The sequence below is a fragment of the Polistes dominula genome, unplaced genomic scaffold (genome assembly GCF_049000335.1).
Source record: "Polistes dominula isolate Pdom_NZ unplaced genomic scaffold, Pdom_raw_medaka scaffold_35, whole genome shotgun sequence".
Classification (NCBI taxonomy): domain Eukaryota; kingdom Metazoa; phylum Arthropoda; class Insecta; order Hymenoptera; family Vespidae; genus Polistes; species Polistes dominula.
In genome coordinates this window covers 1,631,580-1,642,123 of record NW_028300968.1, presented here as the reverse complement: position 1 = coordinate 1,642,123, position 10,544 = coordinate 1,631,580, and the positions used below count along the sequence as shown (strand labels likewise).

Sequence of the window (10,544 nt, the reverse complement as noted above, 5' to 3'; positions counted from 1 at the left end):
ACTTTTAAATTGAATTATATAGAAAAAAAAACCATTATAAATTTAATAAAATAGGATCGCGCAGTTAAAAATCTTAAAGACAAAAAAAAGAAAAGAGAGATTACTTTAATATTCAAAAAACGATAATTAGGCAATTTAAAATGTAATAATAAGGGAATTAAAATTTTTTAACTCTAAACACAAATGCATCTTTTTAACGATTAGACACAAAGTTGGTGTCCCAAGGAGATGGAATGATCCATCATCTCCAATTACAACTATAAATTAATGACGAGCAAAAAAGTAATACAATAAATATAAAATATGACTAAAGAACCATTCTCAAAAGGTTCGAACATGAACCTTTGAAAGTAATTCAGTAGCTTGTAGTTGCCCTCTTGAGCCACAATTAAGTGGGGGCCTCTTCGGCTTTTAGCCTCTTCTTTCTTCATTCCTTGAAAACTGCATTTGGACATTTTCTACGTGCGAGCAAGATAAGATCTCTCATACTAAATTTGCAAATGAACTCATATTTTGTTATGATTTTAATTCTCGTTTACTTTTCTATCTCGTGGATTATCAATGAACTTGGAGTTCATTGACCATACACGAGAACAATTAATCGAATGTCCAAGCAGATAATATCCCTCGATGACCTAATAACACTTCGCACTTTTAACGTCGAGTAATAAAATGAAATAGAAATAAAAAGTGCAATAAATGCAATGCATTTTCTTGCAATACTTTCATTTCATTAATATGTTATATTTAATTATATTAATTATATTTCTAGCTGTAAGACGAAATCGCGATAGTGCGTAGTGCTAATCCTGAAATACTTAAAACTAAGTATCAAATGCATCAAAGAATTTGCGAATTTTATTCGATTCTATCTCGTTTAAGATGAAATCGAAGTAGAAATGAATGTTTCAAATGGTTGCAAATACCTTTGAATCATGATACATGATACATAAAGATCACAGAATAGTCACAAAAAAAAATTAACAAATCAAGCATAATATAGAATGAGATGATAAAATTTTGTAACAATTCTGTATAAACCAGGAGGCGGAATTTCCACTCCGGAGTGGAAGCAAGAAGTCTAATGCCTTTCCTGGATCCTACCTACTTAAAATTAAAGTTTTCACATTCATTCAGAGAAGTATGCTACCTGCCTGCCTATTATCCATATTTTTACCCATTTTAAGAAAAACCATACATACCCACCCACTCACTCCACGGTTCTCACACATACCACCAGGGTGCAAAAGCCTAAACTAGAGAGCATGCCCCGGGGCACCTCCGACACCCTAGTTCAACCACGTTTTCTAAACTTATATGCTAATGGGTATACGTACGTGTTGCTGTAATCGACTGCCAAGGCTAATGATTATTGCATAAAAAACTAAAGCAAAAATACAAGTATACACTAGTATATTTATATGCATACTAGTAATATACAAGTATATCAAAGTTTCCACAAATAAATGCAGTAACTCTACTATACAAACGATTATCAAAAAAAATTAGAAATATTTAATATAAATATAAGAATGAAGATAGATATGTAGAAGTAATGCTTTAAGTATTTAATGATGTATTAAATGAATAAAAAATATCGCGAAACGATGTACAATACACACTACCTAATACGCACACACAGGTGTAAAGTACATCGTGCAATCACTAGCACAATAACAGCCGCCAATAGGGGAAAAAACTAAAACTAAACCCACGCTAACTGTTTCTCACCCATACGTGTAACACCTGGGCACACACATAGATGAGAACGCAGAAAGTATGGGGGGAGAAACGGGAGATTAGTATATTAGAAGCTGAAAATCCTGATCTAAAAAATATGATTAACACATATATAAATATATCAAAAGATTTTAATAAAAATTCATCTAAACGGGCTAAGGACTCTACAAGTCATTTGGTGAATAATGACTTAAACAAGCGAATGAAAAAAAAAGTTACCCCATATGAAACAATTATAGTTTCGAGGTAAGGATGTATTAAAAGACTCTACAATAATGATGGATATTTTTTGCAAACCTCGGATGACTCCTTTCATTAAGTTAGCTGTTCTAATTAAAGAACTGGGCTTTGAGCCGCCACTTAACTGCCAAAGTCTATCCGTCGCGAATGAGTTTGTCTTCTTGCTCATTTATTTAAAATATCAAAGTATTGATATATCAAAATTAATTTCGATTAGATAAACTATGTACGAAGCAGTGCATGTAAGACATTTATTACATGCTTTTAACACATAATAAAAAAGAGAGTGCATTTATTAATTGCATTATGAATTAAATGAATTTAACCGATGAGACAAGAAAACCTATCCTGAACTAATAATAAAACATACAATAAAACATATAATAAAATATACAATTTTCATGAGTAACTCCTAAAAAGGAATTACTCATGTGCTCGTCAATAATTTATTTAAATAATTACAACCAGTAACTCGTGCCGATTTGGACCTTTCATCCTCGGCATGATTGAGCACTGGAGGACTTTAAATAAAAACTCACGGTTTAAGAAGTTCTGCGATGGCTCCAAAACACTCCTACTTCGCAGCAAGTATTGTAGTCTGACTATGGAAGACGATATTGGAATTGCCATTGAAGAAGATCCATCGAAGATCCATCGAAGAATTCATCCAACATCTTTGAAAGGAAGAGAATCCATGGTTATATCTGTGAAATAAAATAGAACAAAACGATAAGTTATCTGGAATATTATCCAAAATCATATAAAATAAAATTGAATAAAATGTAAATAAAAATGAATACTTACAATGCATTCCAAGAAGATGCAGCTCCATTGCACCATGGTGATGCACCTCGCGTGAATCTAAAAACGCGGTATAAACGAAAATAAGAAACTATAGATGAGTTTCTTATCGCGAAACCGATATTTTATTATACGACGAACAACACTGACTCTAATTCGCGTTTGATTTTAACTTATTACTCGCCCGATCACTGATTCTACAACTAATTCAAAGACTGCATTGCACGCAGTTTGATGATACCACCATAAACACTGCACATATTGCTTCGCTCACTATTGCAATCTGAAACTGAAATAAAAAACACTACTATTAATATCATTACTATTACAGAAAAACATTAAAATTTTGGAGGAATTATTTAATACAAAAATATACTCACTTTAAATCTTTATTGATGAATGCACAATAGATCTCTTATCCTTAGGATGACGATGCCAATGCACAAATAATGACTATAAAACTGCATTAAATGTAATTAATTCAATTAACACTAGATTTATGGACCGAGCAAATGTGATTCATTTCAAACTTTTTTGTTACATATATATAAAATAGAAATATTTTAATTAATTGTAATTTAATAAAATTTAAATTTAATTAATTTTAAAATAGAATATTTTTTAAAAATATATATTAATTTTTAATGCTGTAATGAAATATGCATAAATATTAATTCCTCTCCTCTACCCACTTTTTCATTTAAACAATGTTTGTAAATTTTAAGTAAATAGTGAACAAAACAATAGTGAACAAATCTAGTGTTAAACGAATTTCTAAATGAATTTAATTAATAAAATATGAATACCATTCCAACGATGATCTGAAACACAAATAAAAATAAAATAATATAAATTGTTGTTATATAAAAATTACTATAATTATTGAGAAAATGTTTAATATAAAAATTGACTTACGTTTTTTCTTCATTGATGAATGCACGATGGGTCTCCTACCCTTAGGATGACGATGAGCACACGTTTAAACTTAATAAAAAGAAACTTGCGAGTTTCTTAACCGAGCAAACGAAACTTTAACATGCGACGATCAACACTGAATCTACTTGTCGACTTTTTATATTTTATTTTAACACGATGCAACACACGAGAACCTCATTGCCTACGCGCTCGATTGCAATGATTTTCTGAAACAGAAAAAGAAAAAGAACAATTAAGATCATTGTTGTAATAAAAATCAATTAAAATTATCATAGAAATGTTTGATAGTAAAATATACTTACTTTTAGTCTTCGTTGATGATTGCAGGATGGGTATCCTACCCTTAGGATGACGATGTATAAAATAAAATTAAATAAAAAGTCTGAAAAGCTGAAACATACTAAAGACTATATTACAATATTTCCTGTAAATCATTTCTGAAGGCAGGGCACACATTAAAACCATTGAATATTTCTGATTAAATATTCAATGGTAAATATAAAGTATAAAAATTTTGTATCAAAGTATACCAAAAATGTAATGTTAATAAAAATGTTAATTGAAAATCTTTAAAGTTGTCTAAATAAAACAATAATTGTATCAGCAAACTCAATAAAGAGTAACATAAAAAATAAACCAGTTCTTATACCATTCTATGCAATGAAAAACTTTTTAAACTATTAAAATCAAAACGATAACGTTAGAAATAAAATTATTAAATAATTTAATACGCCTCATTTTCGTTTATGTTGTCTCGTTGAAAGATAGACGACGAATACGAGGTATGTTACTACGTAACCTTGGTAGAGGAGATCTCGGGAGTGTCGAACGTTCGGCTATTATACCTATGTTATCGGCTGTTTACGTTTTGTCGTCGACTCGAGAAATACCTGCAAATATAAATACACATTTATATAATAGCTTATATGTAGAGTGTATTGTTTTCTTATTCTTCCTCTCTCTCACACACTCCTTCTCTCTCACTCTTTCTGTAGTATTTCTATATGCTTATATGCTTATACTTAAAAAAAATAATGCTCACCTCGCCGTATATGGATTAGATAAAAAAAGTTGCCACAAGATTAAAAGGTTAGTGAATTCGTGTTGCAACTCTCCCCATGCTCAGAAAGCTAAAAAAAAAGTAAAATATGAAAAAACTCACGTATAAAAATTATGCATGTAGTATGCATTTGATATATAACATTCGTTATATATCATTTAATATATAACAGGAAGGTGTACATTAAAATATTAATTGAAACAATTACCTGAAATAAACGGGATAACCAAATCCGCTGCAAGAAGTATACAGATGGCAGATTAAAAAATTCGAAAGATTCGCCATATTGATGTGCATAAAACAGGCGCATAAGACTGGCGCGAAAATACTGCATGCGCGAAAATGATGCGCAGTAGATCTTCTTTCCATCTATAATAAAGAAAAATTTTGAATGATTAAAAATACGATATAAGAGCATAAAAATTGTCAAAATATACTCAAAAAATCAAAATTGATCCTTACATCCTTTATATATTATAATAGGAAGATATAAACTTTACAAAATATCTTTTAATTACCTGATCTTAACGGGACGATGACACTCCGATGTGTTCTCCACGAATGACGCCATGAAACTGAAGAATTCGGACGAAAGCTTGGCTGTGATTGGCTAATTCATTTTGTTGAACATGAAAAGGGTCATCACAGCTTTTTACACGGACAGAATCTGACCTTCTTTATGACCACACTGGTCAAACTACATATGATAATTTATTTATTAAATAAATTAAAAATCATTTCTATTTTTCTAATAAATGTACATGTAACTTATAAATATTTTAAAAATAATGAATAGAATAAAGGCAATGTAGATATTAAGAGATCTTTGTCGTTTTGCACAAAAGAATACAATCGTATGGAAGAGAATTGTCGATATAAAAATGTCTAATATAAAATGCAGCATATGAAAGAATAAATTCCCAAAATCTGTATCGATAAAGAATCCTCACAATTGAAATACTTTCAGAGATGCATAATTGTTTTAAAAATATTCACAATAACGTTTATACACGATTCACACGAAGATCATTCCACATGATTTTCTATGCTATAAGATACTACATTCTCTATATTCTATTCATTATTTTAGAACAATTATGAATAATGTGTACATTTTATTTGTAATAGAAAAAAGAAACATACCTTTATAATATATATCAAATATTTTCTATTTAATATACATTAAAACATATAAAATGTTTAATCCAATGCATGTATGTAGAAACAATCTGAAATGTAATTAGAGAATATTAGAATGATAAAATAATTGTTAAATAATTAATATAAGTACATTTTGTTATCTAATAACTCATTACATATGATCTATGTACCTTTCTCTTCAAGATTCACCTTTAAACTGAGACATTTTCCTCTATGAAAATACTTTTATTCAATGTTGGTTATGTTATTTTCCAAATGTTGCCCATGTATGTAACAAAATAAAACATTCAAAATAAGGAGAAATTTAGATTTTAACTCTCTAATTTTTACACTTTTTTTACTAGTACTTTACACACTTTTACTTGTAATCATTATAAAAATAATGAATAGAATAAAAAGAATACATAATGTAAACATTATCTCATTGCACACGAGAAAATAATCATGTAGAAAAGAAATCTTGTCAAAGAAATTTGTAAAACAATTGACAATCTTTTGCTTGCCAACAATAGAAAAGTCCCTATAAATTGTTTCTTTAACATAAAAGTCGCCTTTATGATAAAGATTTAATTTTATGCTGTTGGTAAGCGATAGATTGTCAATTGTTTTACAAATTTCTTTGACAAGATTTCTTTTCTACATGATTATTTTCTCGTGTGCAATGAGATAATGTTTACATTATGTATTCTTTTTATTCTATTCATTATTTTTATAATGATTACAAGTAAAAGTGTGTAAAGTACTAGTAAAAAAAGTGTAAAAATTAGAGAGTTAAAATCTAAATTTCTCCTTATTTTGAATGTTTTATTTTGTTACATACATGGGCAACATTTGGAAAATAACATAACCAACATTGAATAAAAGTATTTTCATAGAGGAAAATGTCTCAGTTTAAAGGTGAATCTTGAAGAGAAAGGTACATAGATCATATGTAATGAGTTATTAGATAACAAAATGTACTTATATTAATTATTTAACAATTATTTTATCATTCTAATATTCTCTAATTACATTTCAGATTGTTTCTACATACATGCATTGGATTAAACATTTTATATGTTTTAATGTATATTAAATAGAAAATATTTGATATATATTATAAAGGTATGTTTCTTTTTTCTATTACAAATAAAATGTACACATTATTCATAATTGTTCTAAAATAATGAATAGAATATAGAGAATGTAGTATCTTATAGCATAGAAAATCATGTGGAATGATCTTCGTGTGAATCGTGTATAAACGTTATTGTGAATATTTTTAAAACAATTATGCATCTCTGAAAGTATTTCAATTGTGAGGATTCTTTATCGATACAGATTTTGGGAATTTATTCTTTCATATGCTGCATTTTATATTAGACATTTTTATATCGACAATTCTCTTCCATACGATTGTATTCTTTTGTGCAAAACGACAAAGATCTCTTAATATCTACATTGCCTTTATTCTATTCATTATTTTTAAAATATTTATAAGTTACATGTACATTTATTAGAAAAATAGAAATGATTTTTAATTTATTTAATAAATAAATTATCATATGTAGTTTGACCAGTGTGGTCATAAAGAAGGTCAGATTCTGTCCGTGTAAAAAGCTGTGATGACCCTTTTCATGTTCAACAAAATGAATTAGCCAATCACAGCCAAGCTTTCGTCCGAATTCTTCAGTTTCATGGCGTCATTCGTGGAGAACACATCGGAGTGTCATCGTCCCGTTAAGATCAGGTAATTAAAAGATATTTTGTAAAGTTTATATCTTCCTATTATAATATATAAAGGATGTAAGGATCAATTTTGATTTTTTGAGTATATTTTGACAATTTTTATGCTCTTATATCGTATTTTTAATCATTCAAAATTTTTCTTTATTATAGATGGAAAGAAGATCTACTGCGCATCATTTTCGCGCATGCAGTATTTTCGCGCCAGTCTTATGCGCCTGTTTTATGCACATCAATATGGCGAATCTTTCGAATTTTTTAATCTGCCATCTGTATACTTCTTGCAGCGGATTTGGTTATCCCGTTTATTTCAGGTAATTGTTTCAATTAATATTTTAATGTACACCTTCCTGTTATATATTAAATGATATATAACGAATGTTATATATCAAATGCATACTACATGCATAATTTTTATACGTGAGTTTTTTTCATATTTTACTTTTTTTTTAGCTTTCTGAGCATGGGGAGAGTTGCAACACGAATTCACTAACCTTTTAATCTTGTGGCAACTTTTTTTATCTAATCCATATACGGCGAGGTGAGCATTATTTTTTTTAAGTATAAGCATATAAGCATATAGAAATACTACAGAAAGAGTGAGAGAGAAGGAGTGTGTGAGAGAGAGGAAGAATAAGAAAACAATACACTCTACATATAAGCTATTATATAAATGTGTATTTATATTTGCAGGTATTTCTCGAGTCGACGACAAAACGTAAACAGCCGATAACATAGGTATAATAGCCGAACGTTCGACACTCCCGAGATCTCCTCTACCAAGGTTACGTAGTAACATACCTCGTATTCGTCGTCTATCTTTCAACGAGACAACATAAACGAAAATGAGGCGTATTAAATTATTTAATAATTTTATTTCTAACGTTATCGTTTTGATTTTAATAGTTTAAAAAGTTTTTCATTGCATAGAATGGTATAAGAACTGGTTTATTTTTTATGTTACTCTTTATTGAGTTTGCTGATACAATTATTGTTTTATTTAGACAACTTTAAAGATTTTCAATTAACATTTTTATTAACATTACATTTTTGGTATACTTTGATACAAAATTTTTATACTTTATATTTACCATTGAATATTTAATCAGAAATATTCAATGGTTTTAATGTGTGCCCTGCCTTCAGAAATGATTTACAGGAAATATTGTAATATAGTCTTTAGTATGTTTCAGCTTTTCAGACTTTTTATTTAATTTTATTTTATACATCGTCATCCTAAGGGTAGGATACCCATCCTGCAATCATCAACGAAGACTAAAAGTAAGTATATTTTACTATCAAACATTTCTATGATAATTTTAATTGATTTTTATTACAACAATGATCTTAATTGTTCTTTTTCTTTTTCTGTTTCAGAAAATCATTGCAATCGAGCGCGTAGGCAATGAGGTTCTCGTGTGTTGCATCGTGTTAAAATAAAATATAAAAAGTCGACAAGTAGATTCAGTGTTGATCGTCGCATGTTAAAGTTTCGTTTGCTCGGTTAAGAAACTCGCAAGTTTCTTTTATTAAGTTTAAACGTGTGCTCATCGTCATCCTAAGGGTAGGAGACCCATCGTGCATTCATCAATGAAGAAAAACGTAAGTCAATTTTTATATTAAACATTTTCTCAATAATTATAGTAATTTTTATATAACAACAATTTATATTATTTTATTTTTATTTGTGTTTCAGATCATCGTTGGAATGGTATTCATATTTTATTAATTAAATTCATTTAGAAATTCGTTTAACACTAGATTTGTTCACTATTGTTTTGTTCACTATTTACTTAAAATTTACAAACATTGTTTAAATGAAAAAGTGGGTAGAGGAGAGGAATTAATATTTATGCATATTTCATTACAGCATTAAAAATTAATATATATTTTTAAAAAATATTCTATTTTAAAATTAATTAAATTTAAATTTTATTAAATTACAATTAATTAAAATATTTCTATTTTATATATATGTAACAAAAAAGTTTGAAATGAATCACATTTGCTCGGTCCATAAATCTAGTGTTAATTGAATTAATTACATTTAATGCAGTTTTATAGTCATTATTTGTGCATTGGCATCGTCATCCTAAGGATAAGAGATCTATTGTGCATTCATCAATAAAGATTTAAAGTGAGTATATTTTTGTATTAAATAATTCCTCCAAAATTTTAATGTTTTTCTGTAATAGTAATGATATTAATAGTAGTGTTTTTTATTTCAGTTTCAGATTGCAATAGTGAGCGAAGCAATATGTGCAGTGTTTATGGTGGTATCATCAAACTGCGTGCAATGCAGTCTTTGAATTAGTTGTAGAATCAGTGATCGGGCGAGTAATAAGTTAAAATCAAACGCGAATTAGAGTCAGTGTTGTTCGTCGTATAATAAAATATCGGTTTCGCGATAAGAAACTCATCTATAGTTTCTTATTTTCGTTTATACCGCGTTTTTAGATTCACGCGAGGTGCATCACCATGGTGCAATGGAGCTGCATCTTCTTGGAATGCATTGTAAGTATTCATTTTTATTTACATTTTATTCAATTTTATTTTATATGATTTTGGATAATATTCCAGATAACTTATCGTTTTGTTCTATTTTATTTCACAGATATAACCATGGATTCTCTTCCTTTCAAAGATGTTGGATGAATTCTTCGATGGATCTTCGATGGATCTTCTTCAATGGCAATTCCAATATCGTCTTCCATAGTCAGACTACAATACTTGCTGCGAAGTAGGAGTGTTTTGGAGCCATCGCAGAACTTCTTAAACCGTGAGTTTTTATTTAAAGTCCCTCCAGTGCTCAATCATGCCGAGGATGAAAGGTCCAAATCGGCACGAGTTACTGGTTGTAATTATTTAAATAAATTATTGA

The 10,544-nt window shown here is 28.8% G+C and overlaps 2 long non-coding RNA genes across 2 annotated transcripts; one reads left to right on the top strand and one right to left on the bottom strand.

Moving 5' to 3' along the window:
* Positions 1–2,798: 2,798 nt before the first annotated feature.
* On the bottom strand, positions 2,799–5,139 carry LOC149032362 (uncharacterized). The gene is made up of 4 exons (XR_016176753.1): positions 4,986–5,139; positions 4,760–4,847; positions 3,697–4,607; positions 2,799–3,602 (listed from the first exon to the last, which is right to left on the bottom strand). It is a non-coding gene; the product is annotated as an uncharacterized LOC149032362 (long non-coding RNA).
* Positions 5,140–7,823: 2,684 nt separating this feature from the next.
* LOC149032361 (uncharacterized) lies at positions 7,824–9,254 on the top strand. The gene is made up of 3 exons (XR_016176807.1): positions 7,824–7,977; positions 8,117–8,204; positions 8,357–9,254. It is a non-coding gene; the product is annotated as an uncharacterized LOC149032361 (long non-coding RNA).
* The last annotated feature ends 1,290 nt before the right edge of the window (positions 9,255–10,544 follow it).